The sequence below is a fragment of the Citrus clementina genome, unplaced genomic scaffold, assembly GCF_000493195.1.
Source record: "Citrus clementina cultivar Clemenules unplaced genomic scaffold, Citrus_clementina_v1.0 scaffold_3, whole genome shotgun sequence".
Lineage (NCBI taxonomy): Eukaryota > Viridiplantae > Streptophyta > Magnoliopsida > Sapindales > Rutaceae > Citrus > Citrus x clementina.
This window is the reverse complement of record NW_006262339.1, coordinates 10,750,414-10,777,246: the sequence shown is the minus strand read 5'-3', so window position 1 is coordinate 10,777,246 and position 26,833 is coordinate 10,750,414. Positions and strand designations below refer to the sequence as shown.

General features: G+C 35.7%; 3 non-coding genes across 3 annotated transcripts; 1 reads left to right on the top strand and 2 right to left on the bottom strand.

Annotated features, from left to right (window-relative positions):
• The first annotated feature begins 15,904 nt into the window (after positions 1-15,904).
• LOC112100532 lies at positions 15,905-16,008 on the top strand. The gene has a single exon (XR_002906900.1). It is a non-coding gene; the product is annotated as a small nucleolar RNA R71 (small nucleolar RNA).
• A 3,512-nt stretch (positions 16,009-19,520) lies between these two features.
• LOC112100626 lies at positions 19,521-19,628 on the bottom strand. Its single transcript, XR_002906993.1, has one exon. It is a non-coding gene; the product is annotated as a small nucleolar RNA R71 (small nucleolar RNA).
• Positions 19,629-24,354: 4,726 nt separating this feature from the next.
• On the bottom strand, positions 24,355-24,458 carry LOC112100507. The gene has a single exon (XR_002906875.1). It is a non-coding gene; the product is annotated as a small nucleolar RNA R71 (small nucleolar RNA).
• Positions 24,459-26,833: the final 2,375 nt, after the last annotated feature.

The window sequence follows — 26,833 nt, the reverse complement described above, 5'->3', positions numbered from 1 at the left end:
GAGTTTTATAGGCATTAGCTGCCATGGTCATTTTTTGCAATAATCCTAGGATGTTATATTCAGACATACCATCAATGTTCCACTCATGGACAGAAGATGCATTAAAGCGTGATTGGTTTAATGCTGCAGGTCTGTTGTCTATAGCCAGATCAGGTGGAGATTTGACAGTAGGTAGGGCTAATTCCTAATGGATTTTATTGGCTTTAGAAACAGGTTCTTCTTTAAAGGCTTCTATGTCAGAAGAGGCTATGGGCATATTGTCTTGTTCTAGTACACCAATCTTGCTAGATTGGGCACTGTCTGAGGCTATTTGGACCTTAAAAGAATAAGAAGAGGCTTCTATTCTATCTAATTGGTCTCTAATGGCTTTAGCAAAATCTGATTTTGACTCTTGAACAAACTTTTGACTAGTTTGCGAAACCTGAAAAGGTTTGAAAATAGGCTCTTTAAGCTTTTTGTCAGAATCTGATTTTGATGTAATAGGAGAAACAACTATGGTTGACTTCTGGAATTGGTTTTCTATTCTAGTCAACTGCTTTCCTATTGTATTTAGATTGGTATTACAGAAATTATTCTGTTGAATAATGCTATCTAAATCTGATTCTGGGTCTTTATGGATTTTATAGGGTGAGGCTTTAATCTCAATAAGGGGCTCACCATGTTCAATGGTTAGACTCCTTAGAGGTGGATGCTCAGATTCTATGACTCTACCACTACCAGAAAGGTTCCACTCAATGGCTTTCTTTCTAATAGTAATGAGATTTGATTATTTAAATGGATAAGTAATGTTGTTTCCGAAGCATACATCTCAAACCAATCAAAAAATAATATATGAACTTTATGCAATTTTACAAACTCATAATAAACTTGTTGGATTTCTGTTCTTTGGTTTAAGAAATGTTTGAAAAACCAAAGTCTTTTTTCTTTGTTGGAATCAGAATAAAAATCATTGTGAAGAAGAGTTTTATCTAATTCAAAGTCTTTTTCTATGACATTAATGACATTTTCTGTGATGGCAGAAAATGTAGGAGAAGTTGGAGGAGAAGGTTCTTTCTCTTCCTGTCTTTGTTCATGTTGTCGGCTAGTGTAAATAGGATGAGGAACACTAGTTGTATAGTCGACAAAATGTATGGAAGAACTAGGTATATCCGAAGTGGAAAACCTAGGTTGATTTTGTACTTGTTGAAAAAGGAGATTTATAACATAAGGAATTTTTGAAAATTTCCTTTCTAAAGTAGGAATACTTTTGCTTGAGTCTTTGTCGGAGAATCTGGATGATGTAGATCTCCTAAAGGATAATTTAACTTTACCATCTGAATACTGAGTCATATTTTGCAACTCTGTATTAGGCTCAAGTTGTTTTGGAATTACTGGAGCAGTGGCTCCTTCAAGAATCCATTCGTCTGGAAGATTGACATCTTTCCATTGGATTGGTTTTGGAATAACGGTGTTGGCTTTAGACAGGTCAGTCTGCAAGAGAAGAGTCTCATCTCTTTTTTACTAAAATTTATGTTGCGTGCTAAACGCAGAAATCATGACTTTATAAGAAATTTTATAAATTAAGGCAACTGGGACAGATCCCTCAATCATGTGATAATTATGGGTTTTGATTTGCAAAATCATACTTTTTAGAATATTCTTGTCTTTTAGAGAAATTGTTATGTTCGGGTAACAATTGAATGAAATGGGACCTTTACAAAGACTTGATTCTATACTACTTAGTAAAGAATCATCAAAAGAGATGAATCGCCCATCTCTTAGGACAACCAGTATGGAGGTATTAAGACCTTCTTTTGTTAAAGGTTTTATACCAACTTGTATTAAGCCGATATGAACATAATTAAAATTCTTATCTTTTAATTTCTTTAAAGAGTGTTCTGAAAATAGATTAATAGTTTCAAAAGGCTTTGAAAGGGTTATGTCTCTTTCTTCAGTTTTTATAACATAATCATTCTTTAAAAAATCAAGCTTTTTTTTTTTATAAATCATTTCTTTATTAACCTTTGGTAATTCCCAATTATCAATTGCTTTATTAAAGTCTTCAATCACAAATTCTTCCGAATTCACAACATTCTTTGAATCACTAGTTCTTCCAGAATAAGAGCTAGAAAAGGACGATGCTCTACAGAGCAGATATCCATGGGTCAAGACCTATATTCTAGTATTAGTCTTGTCGGTATGGCTACAATCCAAGGCTAAGAATTGGTTTTACTGCCCTTCAACCTAATCGGGACTTACGACCAAAAACTACCAAGGCACACTAAGGTAACACTCACCACACAAACAATGTTCAACCAAGATATCAATCTTTAAACACAAAGTCTCTATTATATATTACACTATCCTCCCCTTGGCTCTGATACCAGTAAGGAAATAGGATCGAAGGATGGATGTGATTAAGCAGAAAATTAAATCAAACTTAATTAAATCAATACGTGGCGTTGTTACAGATCGATGCAGAACTTAATTTGCCTTTGAGACCAGATCTGACTTAGAACAAATCAATATCTCGCACGTTCTGTTTTCCAGCCGATATACCAAAATAATTTTAAAACCTTTAATGTTCTTTATCCAAGCCTAGCAACAAAATCTAAAGGCTCATAAATAATACTAGATCTGGATCCCAGAAATAGTATTATGATTGAATGAAGAGAGAAGAGAAGATACAACTAAGGACAGAGATCCGGTCTCTTTGCCTTAGAGGAACGTAACAGGTTTTATGAAAATTAAAAACTTTAAATTAACTAAACTTTAAATTAATTACACATGCTTTAAAATAAATTACAAGAAATGCTTACATAATTTGCGTGGATCCGAGAGCTTTACAAGGGAAAATATTTAGATATAAAACGTGCATTGCTTTCTAATGAAGAAAGACTTATAATACACTTTTATTATTGCCTATGTGTTCTAATTTGCCTTTATTTTATAAATATATTTTCTAAGCAATAGTACTGCTTGAGCCATTTCCTATTGATAGGTCATGGAGGATCTGACCTTTATTAATAGACAACTGATAGTAGCCATTGTCATGAGCTTATCAAACTATAAATGGTCCTTACTATGGTGTTGAGAATTTAGTTAGAGCTGAAAAGTCTCTTCTTCTATAGTCAGCTACCCTGAGCACAAGGTCTCGTACTTTGATGTCTCTTTGCTTGATGGCTTTAGCATAGGCTTTTGTGGTTCATCGCGGGTAGATTTGTTGTGATCCTGCATGTGTCTCCATTCTTCTTCCAAAACTTCAATCTAAGTTAAGAAGCCTCTAAAGATGATTTTGCATCAACACTAGCCGCTGTAACTTAAACTGTAGGGAGAGATAATTAAATTAGTGTGATTGCTTTAAGACTGTATATAAGCGAATATAACACGACACTAATTGACTTTTTGAGCGAAGTGTTGTAAGTCCAAAGTGCATTGGTGAGTTGTGCACTTCATTTAGCCATGTAGTCAATATCATCTTGGTTATGATCTTTAAAATGACCTTGGAGTGGCCTTAACTTGGCTGTTACCTTGTGGATAATATGGTGTCGACCTTTGGTGCTAGATGCTAAAGTGAGTAAGGGTAGTATTAACATGTTTGTTGATGAATGGTGTGTCATTGTCCATGATAATTTTGAGTGGTATGCCAAAGCATATATGATGTGTTCACGTAAGAAAATCGATATAACTACTCTAGTGGCTTTCTTTATGGGAATTGTTTCGACCAATTTGATAAAGAATTCTGTGGTTGTGATGATCCAAATATTGGCACTCGCAGGTTGATGAATAGGCTTATTAGGTCCAATCCCCAAGCATGGAATGACCATGGATGGGTATGCTGGAGAGTCCTGTGGATTTGGCAAGTGAAACATTTCTTGACAAACTTTTTGGCAATTTTTTTTTCCATTGTAGGCCAATAATAGCCCAAACTCAACAACTTGTGGTATAACTTTCTTTGCCCTTAATGTTCTCCACACTCTCCATTGTGTGCTTATTGTAAAGCTCTTTGTGACTCATAATAACCAAAACACCGTAATGATTTTTCATTGAACACTTTTCAAAACTGCATATTACTTTCCATGAAATATCTCTTAGTTATTTGTTTGATCTTATGTGCTTTTTTACGATTTAAAGTTATTGTCTCATATTGTAAATAGTTAATATTAAGCTTTTTCTAATCTCAAATTTTGGCACTTAATGCAAGATGACTGTATCGCACAACTTGTCTATTTATGTTAGGCCACTAATAACTTGCCTTTTGTTTCTTTCTATAGAGATTGACCTCGGGTTTTATTGCACATGAAACCTCATGTATTTCATGGAGTAGTTTCTCTCGTTCTTGTCTGTGGACACATATCTTAAAGATACCTTCTACCATGCCCCCGTAAAAAACTCCTAGAATCAAAGAGTACTTCTTCTCTTGCTTAAAGTAGAAGGTCTCTTTGGGATCAATAAGTGTTTTGTAATGGTAGTGTCTGTCTCATCTATTACTATTTTGTGTTCAAATCTTTCTATAAAGATTATTAGTTTGGTCTTTCGTAAGATTGTTACTTCAGTTGTTTCCTTTACTAGATTAATCTTAGCTCTCAGCATTACTAGTAAATCAGCGTATTTATTCTTTTATCTCCTAACATGCTCCACTGTGAAGTCTAAAGAGTTGACATGAGTTTTGTAATATGTATTCAATATGGAGATAATGCTGGTTCTTTTACAGTAAAATAATTATGAATCGTTGGATTATCATATTTGAATCTCCTATAAGTTTTGACTCTCTTGGCTCCTAGTTTCTTTATTGTAAGTAGTTCGGTACTTGCTATTCCATAGTTTATTTTATTCTTAGTGCAAGTAAAATCTAATTTGAGAGATACTATTGAAACTCATTCAACGAGATTAATAATGATCAACCTTGCACCTCGTAGTTTTTTAGTTGAAAATCCATCAAAATAAACTTTCTATGAATCTTCATTTTCTAAAACAAAGCAATTATACTATGAAAAATCCAAAAGAAGTTCTTGTAACAAATATGTATCTTGATTTGCAAAAAGTTTGGCAACATTATCAATGATAACTTGCCCTTTGATGGTATTTGGAGTTTGATAACTCTAGAAAATGAGAGTTATTACATCAATTCTAGATTTAAATCAAGGTCATTTAGAAAACAAATAAGATGTTTTTATTACATTTTGGTTACCTTTTGCATAAACATTCATTTTAGTTGGGTTTTAATAAGTTTTGTTTAAATAAAGTAATTTGTGCTAAAAACATGTGCATAATTGTAGGTTTTAAATTCATAAGGAGATGCTGAGACATAAGATGAGCAAGAGGAGGAAAGAAGATGGCCACAAAAGAAGACAAGCACAATCGGGAATAATGCAGCGCCGTTGTGGATGCTAGGGCAACCAGTGCTGCAGCAATCAGAGAGCAATGCAGGAGAAAGCTTAAAGCGTGGGTCAGCTATAAAATCGCGATATGCATGTTTCCTAATTTAAACGCATGCACGCGCATGGACTTTGGGTTTTTTTACCCTAATTTGTAATATAAAAGGAGGCGTGCACCACATAGAAAGGCGGCAAGGAATTATCATAAAAAATAATTACAAAGGCAAGAAGAAGGAGATCAATATTGAGGAGTGCTATTTGGAAAAAAAGAAAAGAACCGTGCAGAATTATTTGTCTTTCATCGTGCTCAACTTATATTTTCTCTTCTTCCTAGAATTGTTTGGATGTATTCCGAGATCAATATATTTATGTTTATTTTTCTCATCTAGATTATGAACTAAATTTATTTATGGTTGAATGACAAATAATCCAATGGGTTCTTGACTGTTCTTTTATGTTATTATGTTAATGATGTAGCATTATACTCTAGTAGTTTTTATGAATACAACTGTTATTTCGGTTGACACCTGTTGTACAAATTTTATTGAACTCGCAAGTGTACGAATCTATTGTAGAATAGATTAATAGTGACGAGCGTCGATCCCATGAGGAGGTGGGTTTTAATTATATGTAGAATTAATTTTGTATGAGGGTGGTTGGATTTATGGTGAAAGTAACTTAAATTATTCTAAAATTGGAATTGAAATGGCGAGAATAAATTGAAGTGAAATCTATTGAAATGACGTACTTGGGTATCTGGATCCGTATAAACATGCACCATGGACGAAATATTCATTATTCATGTCAATTAAATCATGAAGGGGGAATCCACACCTCATGAACCACCTTCTAATCAATATGGTGCTAAGGGCTTATCGTGCCAAATAATAATAACCTTGTACTAGAGAGCCGGTGAAACCAAGGCGGTATCTAGACAAGATTATTATTATTTGTTGATGAGAAGTCAAAACATCCACAAAAATTAGAAGGGAAAAGAAAATAAATTTACCAAATAAAGCCCATGACACATGTTGAGACTTCACCTTCAACCCAAGCTTGAAAGAAAATTAGCTACTCATAATTGAACTAGGGGCAAAATGAAAATTTATTAAAATACGTAGAAAATACAAGATAGAGAAGGAATTACAGAAAATGGATTCCAAAAATGGATTCAGAGATATCAAATTAAAGGGGGGAGGCCCCCTTTTTATAGATACATTGAGTAAATCGTGGCCATCAGATTAAAAACAGTTTGGACGCTCAGGATTGCGCCACGTCATCAATCAACAGTACGCGGTTTGACCACACGGTTTGAATAGTAACATGGTTTGACCCGGCTTGAACAGTGACGCGGTTTGGTTGAAAATAATCCTATATAATGCATGTACCGTACGCGAGATTTTTGGTCTACTGATATGCTGCCACGTCATCGATCAACAGTGCATAAGAATTTTAGTCCAATAGGATCATGACAGCTCATCCGTCAATGTTACATCATCGGTCAATGCCACATCATCGATCCGTCTATGTGAACAGTGTCGTGAACAATAACGTAGACAGTACCGTACATGTGAACAGTGTCATTTTTCCTTTTATGCTCCTCCTAAGGTTTTCAACCGTCCTGAGTTTAAAAGTGATGTCCATTTTACCGTTTGATCTCTCATTCATTGTGAAATGACTATGATGCCCCTAAAATACACAAAATACTTAATCATAATTCAATACACATAATTAAATGACAAGAAGCTTAAATACATAAAAGTAAGGATGTTAGTAAAACTTGAAGTGTAAAATAACGATTTTCTACTTTATAAATATATATTTTCTAACACTCAACACACCCCCCAACTAGCTTATTGCTAGTCCCTAGCAAATAAAGCGAAAGCAAAATTCAAATCCAAAATGATTTTTTTTAACAATCATATTTATTCAATCAGACTAATGATAGTAATCAAATAAAAGTATAAGCATTATCTCCAGTCTAAAGAAACATCACACCCACATCAACCATCCGCATGAATCAGCCCAGTAGACTTTGTCATAGCTACTTTCAAGAATGACATGTCAAACCCCAAAATCTTACTGGAAGTAGTGACACTCTCACAAAGAAATTAAACCCAATAAAAATAGTCACTCCAATGAATGGTAATTGAGAGAAAATAATAAAGAAGTGATATCACATGCTCTCACTAAGATGAAAGAAATATGTCCACAGCTTAGAAATAATACGATCTCAAGTCAAATAAAAATACTAGTCAACCCAATTTATTTATTTATTTATTTTATGCACCACTACATCTTTTTAGCCCATATAACTAGCTTCTACTTCAGACTATAGTTCCCTAAAATCAAGAAGGACTTTTATTATGACGTAACGTAGGCGAGGGACGTGGCTAACAAAAAAGGGGAAATAAGGAGAAAAAGTGTATGTTTGAGAAAAATGTAGAGAGATTTTTTTTTTGGAAGTTGTAAGGTGAATTTCACCTATTATTGTTATTTTTTTTAACAACAATTTTTTTTTGTTTTTTTGCTTTTGTTTGGCACAACTTCACTGAAAAAAATAATTATTTATATTTTTCTCAAACATAAATAGGTGATAGAACTTTTAAGATATCAGGTAATACTCCAAATCAGAGTGGGTCAAGATGATATGTTTGACAAAGAAAATATTTTTTTTTAAAGGCTCAAAAGGGTTAACTATGGATATTTCATAAAAGGGATGGCTAGAAAGGCTCAAACGGATCAAAGATGGTCTTTCCATCGTCCTTTAGGGCTCTAAATAATCTTTCATATCTACTAGTTAGATGGGCCTCCAGATGTAGCAACACACATTTTTTTTCTTTTTTTTCTCTTTTTTTTTTAATTTTACAACATTTTTTTAAGGGTTAACTCAAAAGAAATATAGAGATCATGTATAAAATAATAAAATTCTAAGCTATATAAAGAATGGGCAAAAGGGTTACTCTCCAAGAAAAATGATAGGCTCAAAAACTCACTTGGTACTTATTATGACATGTTCATTCCTTCAAGCAACTCATATTTGTCTCCGACATCAACATATAGAGTAGCAAACATAGCGTAACATCACTTAAGACCAAAGATAATACAAATGCTAAAATTTAAAATTAATCATGTCATCCAATGTTAAAACAAATCACACAATTTTTTTTTTCAAACAATATCCTACCCCCCAACCTATTCTAAACATGAAAGGAAAATATGCATGCAGAAATGTGAAAATGATGTAGAAAACTAATTAGAAAAGTTCCACTTAAAATGATAGAAAAAGAAAATGGTTTTTTTTTTATTTTTTTAAGTAAGAAGATGCGTTTCTAGAGGCACTACACTCTATATTCAGCTATCTTCGACTCAAAAAATTTGAAAGTGTATATTTATAAAGGAGAAATTAGAAAAAAGAAGAAAAATAAAAAAAATTAATAAAGAAAAAGAAAATATCTGGAAATTTTTTTTAAAATTTTTTTTTAACGAAGAAGGTGCGTTTCTAGAGTAACTACACTCTATATTCAGCCATCTTTAACACAAAAAGTTAGTAACAATTAGTTTTTACAACAAAAAAATTAGTAAAAACTTAACCAAAATTCCACAATTGTCGACTATTCCCTCCCCCCAACCAGAACGAAACATTATCCTCAATGTTGTAAAAGAAAAAAGTAGAGTTTATAAGACATCACCTGGGTGGTGCAACACAGAAGAAAATATTTACAGGCGGAGAGTTAAATCTAATTTGTACTTCTTACTGCGACTACTGTTACTGTCTCATTTGAATGCTCCAACACAAAGGTCCATGGGTTTGTTTTCGGTTTATAAGCTTGTAACATATCAAGTAGCTCATTAGCAGTGTGAGCACAAATAAAAAGCTTTTTCACATTGGAAGGAACGAAATAGTTTTTTATTGCATGGTTAAGAAATGCGATAAAACCATCATAAAAATTATTGACATTTAACAAACCGATAGGTTTCTGGTGAATGTGCAGATGGGCCCAAGATGCTAGTGTGATAAGTGCCTCTAGTGTTGTAAGATCTCCTGGAAGGAAAATAAAAGCATCAGCATGATTAAGTATTTCAGTTATTCTTTCTTGCATACCTGAGATGACTAACTCTTCTCCAGTCGGTGGGTCAGACAAACTGCCCAAAGGTTTTAGGGCTCTTGGGATGATGCCTAACACTTGGCTTCCTCTGACAAAAGCAGCTTTTGAGACCAATTTTGATAACCCTCGGTTACCTCCTCCATACACCAAGTGTAATTTTCTCTTTGCTATGCTTCGACCAAGATCTATGGCTGCCTCAACGAATTCTTTATGTTTGCCATAGTTAAATCCAGAAAGCACACAAATGTTCTTGAATTGTCTATTGGGAGTAGCTGCCATTGGGATACTTTTCAAAAAAATAATTTGTTAGTGCTTAACAAAAAGTCATATTTAAGAATCTTGGTGACAGTGGGTCACAACTGTGTATGAGGTGGTATGTCAATGTTAAATAACGCGTAAAACACATGGCTCGTGAGTAAAAAAGGAAACAGTAAAAAGAAAAAAAAATGATAAAATAAAATTATTAAAGACAATAATGGAAAAGATAAAACAACAGTGAAATAAAATAACAGTGAAGTAAAAGGATATTTACAGATAGTTGCGACTGTGGCTCACATCTTCCTCTGGTTTTACATCCAGAAACGGCTTGAACGCCCTCTATGGGTCGAGGATAGGCTTCCCATCTAGTTTTCTTATAAACTGGAAAACATAGTTGTTTACAGTCAGATTTCCGAGACTATATCGTGCATGCTGTTTCTGGAATAATGGTCATAACTGGAGAATCGCTTCTTGCACATATCCACTAAGATGCATTTCAAGAGACAGAAGGATATCATTCAATGACTCTTTATTCAAGCCATCCCTAATAAATTGAATCTTATCTTCCCTGTTATCAGACATCATTCCTAAAGAACATGGGTTTTTATTGCATCTCATTCTGGCTCATTTATAACAAGCAACAGAAATTTTTTGAGCTTTTCGTTTTCTTGCATAATTTCCTTTACCACAACCAGGCATGTATGCAATAAATTTTAGAGGTAACTCACCTGCCAATCATACTTTAGCCTCGATTAACCAAGGAATGTCAGCAGATATGTTATTCCTCATGAGTAATTGCATGCGTTCGGACCGAGCTTTATAGATTGTAAGGAGGGCATTCTGAGGAAGTGAAGGGAATCAATTGTGAAGCTTTGCTAGAATCTCGTTTCTGTCCATACCTTCGCCTCATAATATCAGTTATTATGGGAAACTGAAGTAACCGACCTGATTGTCACGGAGTACCGTTATCCGCCACTTCACCGGGGTAACAAACTAAAGCACACAAATAGAAAAATAAATTAAAACACACAAAGAAAGTTAAAATCGTCCTCTTATTGAATTTACCTCAAGCTCCAACTGGATGTTATAGACACTTCTCTCAATGTCTCTGAGTTGGCTTTCTAAATCCTCAACATAGGATACTAACTCTGGTGGTTGCAGAACCCAAATACGATGTGTTTTACAAAATTGAATTTGCCTTTTGAGATGAGATTTTACACGTTGAAGTGGTTTAAGAATGTTCAGGAGGAACTGGTTAGCTATGGTACTCATGATTAATAATGATAAGAGAAAACTTAATGGTTAAACAAACACACTTATGCAAAAATAATTTCAATTAGCAAAAGAATAATAAAAAGAAAAAAAATAAATCACCGAAAAGAAAGAAAAATTCAATTCAAATCTGGTGGGTCACTTAAATTTATTTCGATGTCCTCTCCATGTGGTTGGTACTCTAGATATGGCTTTAATCTTTGACCATTAACTTTAAACGTGACACCGCTCTTTGGGTCCTTAATTTCAATTGCCCCAGGTGGAAAAACAGTATGAACAATAAAGGGGCTAGACCATCGAGAGCGTAACTTACCTGGGAATATGTGCAAGCGAGAATTGAATAAAAGCACATTCTGACCTGGAGTGAATGTTTTTCTCATAATTTGCTTGTCATGAAAGACTTTCATTCGCTGCTTGTAAATTTTGGCATTTTCGTATGCATCATTGCGAATTTCTTCAAGTTCTACCAGTTGTAATCTTCTTTCTGAGCTAGCTTGCTGCATGTCAAAGTTGAATTTCTTGATGGCCCAATATGCACGATGCTCGAGTTCCACAGGTAGGTGGCAAGCTTTTCCATACAGTAGCCTGTAGGGTGACATCCCAATCGGGGTCTTGAAAGTCGTTCTATATGCCCATAATGCATCATCAAGTCTTAATGACCAATCTTTTCTGTCTGGCCTCACCGTCTTTTCTAATATGTGCTTTATTTCTTGATTGGAGATTTCAACTTGGCCACTGGTTTGCGGATGATATGGGGTCGCCACTTTGTGAGTGATTGAATACTTTGTCAAAAGAGCTTTGAATGCTTTGTTACAAAAGTGGGCACCACCATCACTGATTATTGCTCAAGGGAATCTAAAGTGTGAAATAATGTTGCTTTTAAAAAATCCCATCACTACCTTGTGATCATTGGTTCTACATGGAATTGCTTCTACCCATTTCGATACGTAGTCAACAGCAACCAATATGTATTGATGGCCAAAAGAAGAGGGAAAGGGTCCCATGAAGTCGATACCCATACGTCAAAAATCTCAACCACTAAAATTGGATTTAGTGGCATCATGTTCCTTCGTGTAATGCTCTCAATTCGTTGACACCTATCACATGAAGAACAAAAAGTGTAAGCGTCTCGAAATATAGTTGGCCAATAGAAACCACATTGTAAAACTTTAGTAGCTGTTTTCTTAGCACTGAAATGGCCTCCACAAGCTTGTTCATGGCAGAATGAAAAGATATTTTGAATTTCACTTTCTGGGACACATCGTCTAACAATTTGATCTGCACAATACTTGAACAAATACGGGTCATCCCAAAAGAAATTCTTTATTTCTGCAAAGAATTTAGCCTTGTCTTGTTTGGTCCAATGCTCTGGAAGTTGACCTGTAACAAGATAATTAACGATATCAGCATACCATGGTAATACTTCCACACTCATTAATTGTTCATCTGGGAATGATTCATTCAATGTTAATGGTTCTGAAATTGTGTCAAAATGGAGACGAGAGAGATGGTCTACCATAACATTTTATGTGCCTTTCTTATCTTTAAATTCCAAGTTGAATTCTTGTAAAAGTAACACCCAACGAATTAGTCTAGCTTTTGTATCTTTCTTTGTAAGAAGATATTTAAGAGCAGCATGATCCGTAAATACAATTATTTTACAACCAATGAGATAAGATCGAAATTTTTCTAATGCAAACACTACTGCTAGCATTTCTTTTTCGTGCATCATTCAATGTTATACTAGCATAGTAAATAACATGGGGAATTCGATCAATTCTTTGTCCTAACACTGCTCCTATTGCATAATTAGATGCATCACACATGAGTTGAAATGGTAAGCTCTAGTTTGGGGGCTGAATGATAGGTGATGATGTCAACAACTGCTTTAATTTTTCAAATGCCACAAGACATGAATTATCAAAGACAAAAGGTACATCCTTAGCAAGTAGATTGCATAAGGGTCTAGAAACTTTGCTAAAATCTTTAATGAAATGTCTATAAAATCCAGCATGCCCAAGAAAAGATCTTACTTCTCTGACTGTTTTGGGTGGAGGAAGATTAAAAATGAGATCCACCTTGGCTTTGTCAACCTCAATACCTTTGCTCGAAATGATATGACCGAGAACAATACCTTATTTTACCATAAAATGGCACTTCTCCCAATTTAAGACCAAGCTCTTCTGGACACATCTCTACAGAACTAATGTTAGATGATGTAAATATTGATCAAATGAGTCACCAAAGATAGAAAAATCATCCATAAAGACTTCAAGGAATTGTTCAACCATATCAGAAAAAATGCTTAACATGCATCGTTGAAATGTAGCAGGTGCATTACATAATCCAAATGGCATTCTCCTATATGCAAAAGTGCCAAAAGGGCAAGTGAAAATGGTTTTCTCTTGATCTTTTGGTGCTATAAGAATCTGATTATATCCTGAGTCGCCATCTAGAAAGTAATAAAATTCATGGCCTGCTAATCTATCAAGCATTTGATCGATAAATGGTAAAGGAAAATGGTCTTTACGTGTGACAGAATTCAACTTTCTATAATCAATGCATACACGCCATCCTATAGTTACTCTAGTTGGTATTAATTCATTATCAGTATTGGTAACTACTGTGACTCTTGACTTTTTAGGGATAACTTGTACAGAACTGACTCATGAACTATCAGAAATTGGGTAAATGATACCTGCGTCTAATAGCTTAAGGACTTCAGTTCTAACAACTTCTTTCATGTTAGGATTTAACCAACGTTGCATTTCCCTAGTAGGTTTAGCATTTTTATCGAGGTGAATGTAATGCATGCAGTCTACTGGGTTTATACCTTTTATGTCTGCTATGGTCCATCCTAATGCTCCTTTGTGCTCTTTTAAAACATCCAACAACTTACCTTTTTGTTCGTCATTGAGGGATGATGAGATGATTACCGGCAGAATGCTTTCTTCTACCAAAAACGCATATTCCAAAGTGTTGGGTAATGGTTTGAGCTCGAGTTTCGGTGGTGATTATGATGATGGGATGAGTTTCTTCTCTGATGGTGCTAGTTGTTCAACTTTTGACTTCCATTTATTGGTATCCATAGATGGTGTTGAGTCAAGTAGGGCGTTGACCTCATCAATTGATCTGTCAATATCAAAATCCAAACCAAAGTGAGTTAAGCATGTTTGTAAAGGGTCATCACTAAGGTTTGAAAGAAAAGTATTATCAACTAATGAGTCTATTAAATCCACATCAACAATTTCATCATCTGCATTATGAGGTTGTTTGGCAATATTGAAAATGTTTAGCTCCATAGTCATGTTGCCGAAGGACAACTGCATATTTCCAGTCCTACATTGAATGTGAGCATCCGCAGTTGCCAAGAAAGGTCGGCCTAGAATAATGGGGATGTGCTTCTTTGAATCATGTATTAGTTGAGTGTCAATTACAATGAAATCAACAGAAAAATAAAACTTGTCTACCTGGATAAGCACGTCCTCTACAATACCACAAGGTATTTTCGTGGACCGATCTACAAGTTGTAACACCACTGGAGTTGGGTGTAATTCTCCAAGTCCAAGTTTCACAAACATTGAATAAGGTAACAGATTTACACTAGCTCCTAAATCCAACAAAGTATTATCAATTGTGTGGTTCCCTATGCTACATGAGATAGTGGGGGAGCCTGGTTCTTTGCATTTTAGAGGAATTTTATGTTGGAGTATAAAACTAACGTTTTCTGTTAAAAATGCCTTCTTTAGAACATGAATGTTTCTCTTTTTAGTATAAAGGTCTTTAAGAAACTTGGCATAAGATGGAACTTGTTTTATAGCATCAAGCAAAGGGATGTTAACACTTACCTGTTTGAAGATTTCAGGAATCTCACCTATGGATTTTCCCTTCTTTCCTTTAGCTAACCTATGAGGAAATGGAGCTTTAGGAACATATTCTCGTGGGTTGGTTTCTTCTTTCTCCTCCGATGGTGAGTCCTCAACATTCACAGGTACAATTTGATTTTCTTTTGTCACCGGCATCTCCACTTTGTTGTCGACTTCTTTTCCTTTTCGCAAGGTCATGACTGCTTTGACCTCTCCATGCTGATGTGGTGAACTAGTACTTGCTTCATGTACTCCTTTAGGATTAGGCACTGGTTGACTTGGAAATTTACCTTTCTCAAGAGTCATTGCCAAGGTCTGAACTGAAGAAGCAAGTTGTCCTACCATCTTCTAGAGGCTTGAAACTGATTGGGCTTGTAAGTTGAAACCTGCTCTCATCTCATTTCGTAGTCCATCAATGGTGCAGTTCTGTTGCTCAATCGTAGAGTGAGTAACATTCTTGAAATTCTGGAATGCATCCTCCAATGGTCTGGGTTGAGAGTAATTCTGGTTCTAATTGTATGGTCTAAATGGTGGCTGAGAGGCTTGAGGATTTTGAGGAATTAGTTGCATTGGTGGAGCTGGAGCTGCTGGTCCATTCTATTGGAATCCTTGAGACCATGAAAAATTGGGGTGGTCTCTCCATCTAGGGTTATATGTGTTGGAGTATGGGTTGTAATTAGATGGTTTTCTCATTACACCTATTGCATTGGCTTGATCTGAGTATGAGTCATGGTCATGTGGCTCTGTTGATTTAGCAGTCAATAACGATGCTATTTGTTGAGCGAGACCTTCAACTATCTCTTTGACTTCTTTGATTCCCGAAGTTGACTCGCCAATGTGAACCTCATTTACTCCCTTAATTCTTCTAGTATTCCCGAGTGATCGACTCCGTTGTTGGGAATTATCCACTTGTCGCTAGAAGAATTCCCAAATTTCTGATGCACATTTTGACATTAGCTCTCCTCCACTTGTTGCCATTAGCCATTCTTGCACATTCGACAATAATCCCTCCAAAAAGTATTGGCATTAGTGTCATTTCTCGTACCCATGATGTGGACACTTCAAGAGTAGCCCATTGAATCGCTCCCATGTTTCGAAAAACTACTCGTCTTCTCTTTGGGTAAACTCTGAGATTTCCCTGCGAATAGCATTGGTTTTATGCACTGGGAAATATTTATTCAAAAATTTAGTTACCATTTGTTCCCATGATGTGATGGTTTTGGCAGGTAATGTATTGAGCCATGAACGAGCTCTATCTTTTAAAGAAAATGGGAATAGTCTAAGTTTAACATCATTATCTGAAAATTTCTCATATCTAAATGTTTGACAAACAGCATGAAAATCATTCAAATGATTATATGTGTCCTCATTTTCTAGGCCATAGAATGTTGAGAGACAATTTAGCACACTAGGTTTTAGTTCAAAACTCCTAGCAGCTACATTGGGTATTTTATACATTTGGGTATCTTATGCAGGATGTGCTTAAATTAGCTAAGGGACTAAAGTAGTCCTTAAATGGCCTCTCCTGTGGTGCTTATTGTTGCAAATCCATTTTATTTTTAACGTGTTTGTGTGTGCGCAGTGTTTTTTTCTAATTCAAGGTCTATAAACTCAAGATTAGGTAATAATGACCTACGACCATGCATGCAAAGAACAAAAAATAAATGGGAACAAAACGAATAAAAATAAAGAAAAAGGAGAAACTACGATACTAACCTTATCGCACTATTACAACCTTACTATAAAAATACACAAAAAAAATATGTCAAATAAATTAACTAAAAATATATATATATTAGTAAGATAAACAAAAATTACAAAGAAGAAAAAAAATAACTTGAAAATTAAATTACAAAATTTTAAAGAAGAGAAAAAAAAAGAAATACTAACCTCTAAATGTAGATTCACTTTTTTTTTTAACAAGAAAATAAATAAAAGAAATTATTCACAAAAATTAATTCTATCGATTAAAATAACTTACCTCCCCGGCAACGGCGCCAAAAACTTATTGTGCAAATTTTATTGAACTCGCAAGTGCACGAATCTATTGTAGATTAGATTAATGGTAACGAGTGTCGATCCCACAAGGAGGTGGATTTTAATTATATGTAGAATTAATTTTGTATGAAGGTGGTTGGATTTGTGATGAAAGTAACTTAGATTATTCTAAAATTAGAATTGAGATGGCGAGAATAAATTGAAATGACATACTTGGGTATCTGGATCCGTATCAACATGCACCATGTGCTAATTAGTCATTATTAATGCCAATTAAATCATGAAGGGGGAATCCACTCCTCATGAACCACACTCTAATCAATATGGTGCTAAGGACTTATCCTGCCAAATAATAATAACCTTGTACTAGAGAGCCGGTGAAACCAATGCGGTATCTAGACAAGATTATTATTATTTGTCGATGAAAAGTCAAAACATCCACAAAAATTAGAGGGGAAAAGAAAATAAATTTACCAAATAAAGCCCATGACACATGTTAAGACTTCACCTTCAACCCAAGCTTGAAAGAAAATTAGCTACTCATAATTGAACTAGGGGCAAAATAGAAATTTATTAAAATACATAGAAAAACCAAGATAGAGAAGAATTACAGAAAATGGATTCCAAAAATGAATTCAGAGATCAAATTAAGGGGGGAGGCCTTCTTTTTATAGATACATTGAGTAAATCGTGGCCATCAGATTAAAAACAGTTTGGACGCTCAGGATTGCGCCACGTCATCAGTCAACAGTACGCGGTTTGACCACGCAGTTTGAACAGTAACACGGTTTGACCCGGCTTAAACAGTGACGCGATTTGGTTGAAAATAATCATATATAATGCATGTACCGTACGCGAGATTTTTGGTCCACTGATATGCTGTCACGTCATCGATTAACAGTGCATAAGAATTTTAGTCCAACAGGATCATGACACCTCATCAATCAATGCCATATCATCGGTCAATGCCACGTTATCGATCCGTCTATGTGAACAGTGTCGTGAACAATAATGTAGACAGTACCGTACATGTGAATAGTACCGTACATGTGAACAATGCCATTTTTCCTTTTATGCTCCTCTTAAGGTTTTCAACCGTCCTGAGTTCAAAAGTGATGTCTGTTTTGCTGTCTGATCTCTCGTTCATTGTGAAATGACTATGATGCCCCTAAAATACACAAAATACTTAATTATAATTCAACACACATAATTAAATGACAAGAAACTTAAATACATAAAAGTAAGGATGTTAGTAAAACTTGAAGTGTAAAATGATGATTTTCTCCTTTATAAATATACATTTTCTAACACTCAACACCACCCATTTAATAATTTCAGTTAAGATAGAGCAGCAAAAGGGCATGTCTTAGCGGATATTATTAGAGTATTACTTGTTCTTAAGTCGAGTTTCCTGGATTAGGTTGCCTTAAATCCCATAAGGGCAATACTTGAAGTTAAGATTTGTGACACTCTAGACATAGGTGTTCACCTTATAGGGTGGAGAGATTAAAGGTTATAATGTCGTACCATAAATATATGAGCAACTAGTCATTGTTAGTAGATTTAAATGTATGAGATTTCTAACATGCGATAGCTGCGGATGCAGATTCATTCTACCCATTGCTGCAGCACTTATTGTAACAACTAGTGCTAATTTGGTAAACAACAGTCACCCCATTAGGAGAGTTTGATCATTCAACTACTATATTCTCAATTGAATCTTAGACACATTTAACTTAGTTTATTTCATTACAGTATTGTTTTATTTTCATCTCTCACAATTATTAGTTACGATAGAATTATTTGACAATTGTTTGTTTCGGTCTTTAGTTGATTTGCACTATTGTGATTGCTTTAGCATTTTGGAGTAACATCAATTCCTGTGGAGACGATCTTGAATACTCATCACTTTATTAATTGTCGTGTATACTTGCACATTGGCATTTATAATAATTGATTATAAAAATCAATTAACAAGTTTTTGGCGCCGTTGCCGGGGATTGATTGTTTATTTTTAAAGTGTGAAGTAAATCTTGATAGTGCAAAATTTGATTTGATTCATTCTATTTATTGGTAGATCGGTACATGCATGTGCAAAGACAGATTTGTGGCATTCCAATTCGATCCTGAGATTGAAAGGACTATCAGGAGATTGAGAAGAGAACAAAGGAATTCAGAAATTGCTTCAAGCATGAATAATTTACAGGATGCAGGGAATTTGAATCCTCACGGGCCCTTGCAACCAGTCAACAGCCAGGCAATAACAACATTATTTACATGGCTGATGACAGAGACAGAGTTATAAGAGATTATGCTGTGCTAACTCCCCAAGTTGTACATCCTAGCATCATCAGACCTGAAGTAGATGCTGCAAATTTTGAGTTAAAGCCAGTAATGTTTCAAATGTTGCAAACAGTTGGGCAATTCAATGGATTGCCAATTGAAGATCCTTATCTCCATCTTAAATTATTCTTGGAAGTAAGTGATGCTTTCAAGATTGCTGAAGCAACACAAGATGCCTTAAGGCTGAGGCTATTTCATTATTCCTTAAGAGATCGAGCAAGAGTATGGTTAAATTCGTTACCACCTGATTCCATCACTACATGGAATAAACTGGCTGATAAATCCCTAATGAAATATTTCCCACCAATAAAAAATGTAGAGTTGCGGAATGAAATTACTTCCTTCCATCAACTGAAAGATGAAAGTTTGTATGAGGCTTGGGAAAGATTCAAGGAATTGCTCAGAAGGTGTCCTCATCATGGTATTCCTTGTTGCATTCAATTGGAAACTTTCTACAATGGGTTGAATCCAAGTACAAGGTTAATGGTGGATGCTTCAGCAAATGGAGCTCTATTATCCAAATCTTACACTAAAGCTTATGAAATTCTAGAAAGAATTGCCAACAATAATTACCAGTGGCCCTTAGCCAAGCAACTAGCAGCAAGAGGATCAGCATGGGTATATAACATTGATGTAATTACAGCCTTATCAGTATAAGCAACCTCATTGACTAACATGGTAAAAGCCATGACAGCTGCTCCAGCAACAGTAAAGCAAGTTACTGAACTTTCTTGTGTCTATTGTGGTGAAGAACATGATTTTGATAATTGTCCTGGAAATCCAGCTTCAGTAAACTATGTGGGTAACTTCAATCGACAACCTCAGAACAACCCATATTCAAATACTTACAACCTAGGCTGGAAACAACACCCAAATTTCTCATGGAGCAGTCAGAATCTAAATACTCCAGCATTGAATGGACTGAGTAGAAACACACAACCACCTGGTTTTCATCAACAAAGTCAAGGGCAAAAGCATATTAGTTAGGATCCAATCACTTCACTGGAAGCACTGATCAAGGAGTATATTGTAAAGAATGAAGCAATTGTGCAGAGTCAAGCTGTGTCCTTGAGAAACCTTGAGAACTAAATGGGACAACTAGCCACAACAATGAGCAGCAGAACTCAAGGAAGCCTACCTAGCAACACAGAAGACCCTAGGAGAGAGAGCAAAGAACACTGCAAAGTAATTAGTTTGAGATCTAGAAAAAATGTTGATATATCAGTTGAGGTGACCAAAAATGGGATGGAATACAATTCAGCACAAAAACCAACTCAAAAGGAAAGCTTGTTACAGTAAACTCCTGTTCAAGACACTGGTTACATGGGCCAAGCTACAACAACTGCAGAGGAAATTCAACCAGAACATGCTGAAAAAGAAGTCACAACACCAGTAGTTACAACTTGCACCAAATCAAACAAACAAAGTTTGATATCTCCTAAAGCTACCCAGCAGTTTAGACATCCACCACATTTCCCACAAAGGTTCCAGAAGCAAAAACAAGACAAGCAGTTCAGCAAATTCCTGGAAGTGCTGAAGCAACTGCACATAAATATACCTTTTGTGGAAGCTTTGGAGCAAATGCCAAATTATGTGAAATTTTTAAAAGATATCTTGGCACGAAAAAGAAGGCTGGGAGAGTTTAAAACTGTTGCTTTAACACAGGAAAGCAGTCATATGCTCCAGAGTAAAATTCCCACAAAATTAAAAGATCCAGGGAGTTTTACAATACCCTGTTCTATAGGGACTAGGTATGCTGGCAGAACACTTTGTGACTTGGGAGCTAGTATTAATTTGATGCCATTATCTGTATTTAAGTTGCTGGGAGTAGGGGAGTGCAGACCAACAACAGTCACTCTGCAATTAGCTGGCAGATCTCATGCATACCCTAAAGGAAAGATAGAAGATGTATTGGTGAAGGTTGACAAATTCATCTTTCCACTGGATTTCATTGTACTGGACTTTGAATCTGACAAAGAGGTACCGATTATACTTTAAAGACCTTTTCTAGCAATTGAAAAAACCTTTGATAGATGTGCAGAAAGGAGAGCTCACCATGAGAGTGAATGATCAGCAAGTCACATTTAATGTACTAGAGGCTATGAGGAACCCTGATGAAGTAAAAGATTGTAATTTCCTAAGTGTAGTGGATCTTGTTATAGCAGACAGAATGGACAGATGCTGCAGTAATGTACTTGATAAAGTCACCACCTTTGAGGATGTTGAAGAGGAAGATGTTGCAGCAATCCAAATAGATTGGATGGACAAACAGCAATCTGATAGGCACAACAGGTTTATTGAACACCTGAATCTTTCAGACAAGGAAGTAAAAATAACTTTACCATCTATTGAATTTCCTCCTAGTTTTGAATTAAAACTGTTACCTTTACATTTAAAGTATGCTTATCTTGGTCAAAACAACACACTCCTTATAATCATTTCTTCTACTTTGGATGCAGGTCAAGAACAGAGTCTAGTAAATTTGCTGGGAAAATACAGAAGAGCAATTGGATGGACCATGGCAGATATAAAAGGGATAAGCCCATCCATATGTATGCATAAAATCCTGTTAGAGAATTGTTCCAGCAATTCGGTGGAGCACCAGAGAAGGCTGAATCCTATTATGAAAGAAGTGGTGAAGAAGGAAATCATCAAATGGTTAGATGCTGGAGTCATATACCCAATATCAGACAGTTCATGGGTAAGCCCAGTTCAATGTGTTCCAAAGAAAGGAGGGATAACAGTAATGGCTAATGAGAATAATGAACTTATTCATACAAGGACAATGACTGGATGGAGAGTGCATATGGATTACAGGAAGCTCAACAAAGCCACAAGGAAAGACTATTTCCCACTTTCATTCATAGATCAGATGTTGGACAAACTTGCTGGAAAACAATATTACTGCTTCTTAGATAGGTGTTCAGGCTATTGTTGAGTGTTAGAAAATGCATATTTATAAAGGAGAAAATCGTCATTTTACATTTCAAGTCTTACTAACAACCCTTACTTTTATGTATTTAACATTCTTGTGATTTAATTAAGTGTGTTTTATTTTAATTAAGTAATTTATGTATTTTAGGGGCATTATAGTCATTTCACAATAAAGGAGAGATCAGACGGCAAAACGGACATCACTTTTGAACTCAGGACGGTCGAAAACCTTAGGAGGAGCAAAAAAGAAAAAATGACATTATTCACATGTACGGTACTATTCACGTATACGGTACTGTATACGTTACTGTTCACGACACTGTTCACATAGATAGATCGATGACGTAGCATTGACCGATGATGTGGCATTGACTGATGAGGTGTCACGATCCTGTTGGACTAAAATTCTTATGTACTGTTGATGGTGACGTGGCAGCATATCAGTGGACGAAAAATCTCGCGTACGGTGCATGCATCACACAGGATTATTTTCAACCAAACCGCATTACTGTTCATCCGGGTCAAACCGCGTTACTGTTCAAAGTCGGGTCAAACTGTGTTACTGTTCATCCGCGTGGTCAAACCGTGGACTGTTGACTGATGACGTGGCGCAATCCTGAGCGTCCAAACTGTTTTTAATCCGATGATCATGATTTACTCCATGTATCCATAAAAAGGGGGCCTCTCCCCCCTAATTTGATATCTCTGAATCCATTTTTAGACTCTGTTTTCTGTAATTCCCTCTCCATCTTGTATTTTCTTCGTATTTTAATAAATTCCTATTTTGCCCCTAGTTCAATTATGAGTGGCTAATTTTCTTTCAAGCTTGGGTTGAAGGTGAAGTCTCAACATGTGTCATGGGCTTAATTTGGTAAATTTATTTTCTCTTCCCCTCTAGGTTTTGTGGATGTTTTAACTTCTCGTCGACAAATAATACTAATATTGTCTAGTACCGCCTTGGTTTCACCGGCCCTCTAGTACAAGGTTATTATTATTTGGCACGGTAAGCCCTTAGCACCATATTGATTAGAGCGTGGTTCATGAGGTGTGGATTCCCCCCTCATGATTTAATTGGCATTAATACGGATTATTTAGCCCATGATGCATGTTGATACGGATCCAGATACCCAAGTACGTCATTTCATTAGAATTCTCTTTTTCAATACCAATTTTAGAATTTATTCTCGCCATTTTAATTTAAGTTTTAGCATATTCCAAATCATTTCCACCATAAATCTAATCACCCATTCACAAAATTAATTCTACACAATTAAAATCCACCTCCTCGTGGGATTGACACTCGTCACCGTTGATCTATACTACAATAGATTCGTGCACTTGCGAGTACATTAAAATTTGCACAACAAGTTTTTGGCGCCGTTGCCGGGAGGGTAAGTAATTTTAATTCATAGAATTAATTTTTGTAAATAATTTCTTTTATTTGTTTTCTTGTATTTTTTTTTATTATTGAAAAAAAAAGTGAATCTACATTTAAAGGTTAGTATTTCTTTTCTTTTTCTCTTCTTTAAAATTCTGTAATTTAATTTTCAATTTATTTTTCTTTGAAATTTTTTTTGTTTATCTTATTAATTTATTTTTAGTTAATTTATTTCACGTATTTGTTTTTGTGTATTTTTATAGAAAGGTTGTAATAGCGCAATAAGGTTAGTATCGTAATTTCTCCCTCTTCTTTATTTTTATTTATTTTGTTCCCATCTTTATTTTTTATTTTATTTGTTTTGCATGCATGGTCGAAGGTCATTATTACCTAATCTTGAACCTATAGACCTTGAACTTGAGAAAACACTTCGCACACACAAACAAGTAAAAAATAAAATGGATTTGCAACCACAGGAGAGGCCATTTAAAGATTATTTCAGTCCTTTAGCAAATTTGAGCACATCATGTATAAGATACCCAAATGTAGCTGCTAGGAGCTTTGAATTAAAACCTAATGTGCTAAATTGTCTCCCCACATTTTATGGCCTAGAAAATGAGGATCTATATAATCATCTGAATGATTTTCATGCTATTTGTCAAACTTTTAAATACGAAATTTTTTCAGATGATGATGTTAAACTCAGATTATTCCCATTTTCTTTAAAGGATAGAGCTCGTTCATGGTTAAATACACTGCCTGCCAATAGCATTTCATCATGGGAACAAATGGTTACAAAATTTTTGAATAAATATTTCCCAGTGCATAAAACCAATGCTATTCGCAGGGAAATCTCGGAGTTTACCCAGAGAGAGGACGAGCAATTTTTTGAAACATGGGAGAGATTCAATGGACTACTCTTGAAGTGTCCACATCATGGGTATGAGAAATGGCACCAATGCCAATACTTTTTGGAGGGATTACTACCGAATGTGCAAGAATGGCTAATGGCAACAAGTGGAGGAGAGCTAATGTCAAAAAGTGCATCAGAAATTTGGGAATTCTTCCAGCGACAAGCGGATAATTCCCAACAACGGAGTCGATCACTCAGGAATACTAGAAGAATTAAGGGAGTAAATGAGGTTCACATTGGCGAGTCAAGTTCAGAAATTAAAGAAGTCAAAGCGATAATTGAAGGTCTCTCTCGACAAATAGCATCGTTATCGACTGCTAAATCAACAGAGCCACATGACCATGACTCATACTCAGATCAAGCCAATGCCATAGGTGTAATGAGAAAATCATCTAATTACAACCTATACTCCAACACATATAACCCTGGATGGAGAGACCACCCCAATTTTTCATGGTCTCAAGGACTCCAACAGAATGGACTAGCAGCTCCAGCTCCACCAATGTAACAAATTCCTCAAAATCCTCAAGCCTCTCAGACACCATTCAGACCATACAATCAGAACCAGAACCACTTTCAACCCAGACCATGGGAGGATGCATTCCAAAATTTCAGGAATGTTACTCACTCTACGATTGAGCAACAGAACCACACCATTGATAGACTACGAAATGAATTGAGAGCGGGTTTCAACTCACAAGCCCAATCAGTTTCAAGCCTTGAGAAGATGATGGGACAACTTGCTTCTTCAGTTCAGACCTTGGCAATGACCGTTGAGAAAGGTAAGTTTCCAAGTCAACCAATGCCTAACCCTAAAGGAGTGCATGAAGCAAGTACCAGTTCACCATAGCAGCATGGAGAAGCCAAAGCAGTAATGACCTTGCGAAAAGGAAAAGAAGTCGACAACAAAGTGGAGATGCCGGTGACAAAAGAAAATCAAATTGTACTTGTGAATGTTGAGGAATCATCACCGGAGGAGAAAGAAGAAACCAACCCACGAGAATACGTTCTGAAAGCTCCATTTCCTCAGAGGTTAGCGAAAGGAAAAAAGGGAAAATCCACAGGTGAGATTCTCAAAATCTTCAAACAGGTAAGTATTAACATCCCTTTGCTTGATGCTATTAAACAAGTTCCATCTTATGCCAAGTTTCTTAAAGACCTTTGTACTAAAAAGAGAAACATGCATGTTCAAAAGAAGGCATTTTTAACAGAAAACGTTAGTTCTATACTCCAACATAAAATTCCTTTAAAATGCAAAGACCCAGGCTCCCCCACTATCTCATGTAGTATATGGAACTACACAATTGAGAATGCTTTATTGGATTTAGGAGCTAGTGTAAATCTTTTGCCTTACTCTGTATTCGTGAAACTTGGACTTGGAGAATTACACCCAACTCCAGTGGTGTTACAACTTGCAGATCGGTCCACAAAAGTACCTCGTGGTATTGTGGAGGACGTGCTTATCTAGGTAGACAAGTTTTATTTTCCTATTGATTTCATTGTAATTGACACTCAACCAATACAGGATTCAAGGAAGCACATCCCTATTATTCTAGGCCGACCTTTCTTGGCAACCGCGGATGCTCACATTCAATGCAGGACTGGAAATATGCAATTGTCCTTCGGCAACATGACTATGGAGTTGAACATCTTCAACATTGCCAAACAACCTCACAGTGCAGATGATGGAATTGTTGATGTGGATTTAATTGAAGCATTAGTTGATGATACTTTTGTTTCAAACCTTAGTGATGATCCTTTACAAACATGTTTAACTCACTTTGGTTTGGATTTTGATATTGACAGATCAGTCGATGAGGTCAACGCCCTACTTGACTCCGCACCATCTATGGACACTAATAAATGGAAATCAAAAGTTGAACAACTAGCACCATCAGAGAAGAAACTCATCCCATCATCAGAATCACCACCGAAACTCGAGCTCAAACCATTGCCCAACACTTTGGAATATGCGTTTTTGGGAGAAGAAAGTACTCTACCGGTAATCATCTCATCATCCCTAAATGACGAACAAAAAGGTAAGTTGTTGGATATTTTAAAAGAGCACAAAGGAGCATTATGATGGACCATAGCAGACATAAAAGGTATAAACCCAGTAGACTGCATGCATTACATTCACCTCGATGAAAATGCTAAATCTACTAGGGAAATGCAACGTCGGTTAAATCCTAATATGAAAGAAGTTGTTAGAACTGAAGTCCTTAAGCTATTAAATGCAGGTATCATTTACCCCATTTCTGATAGTTCATGGGTCAGTCCTGTGCAAGTTGTCCCTAAAAAGTCAGGAGTCACTGTAGTTGTCAATGCCGATAATGAATTGATACCCACTAGAGTGACTACAGGATGGCGTGTATGCATTGATTATAGAAAGTTGAATTCTGTCA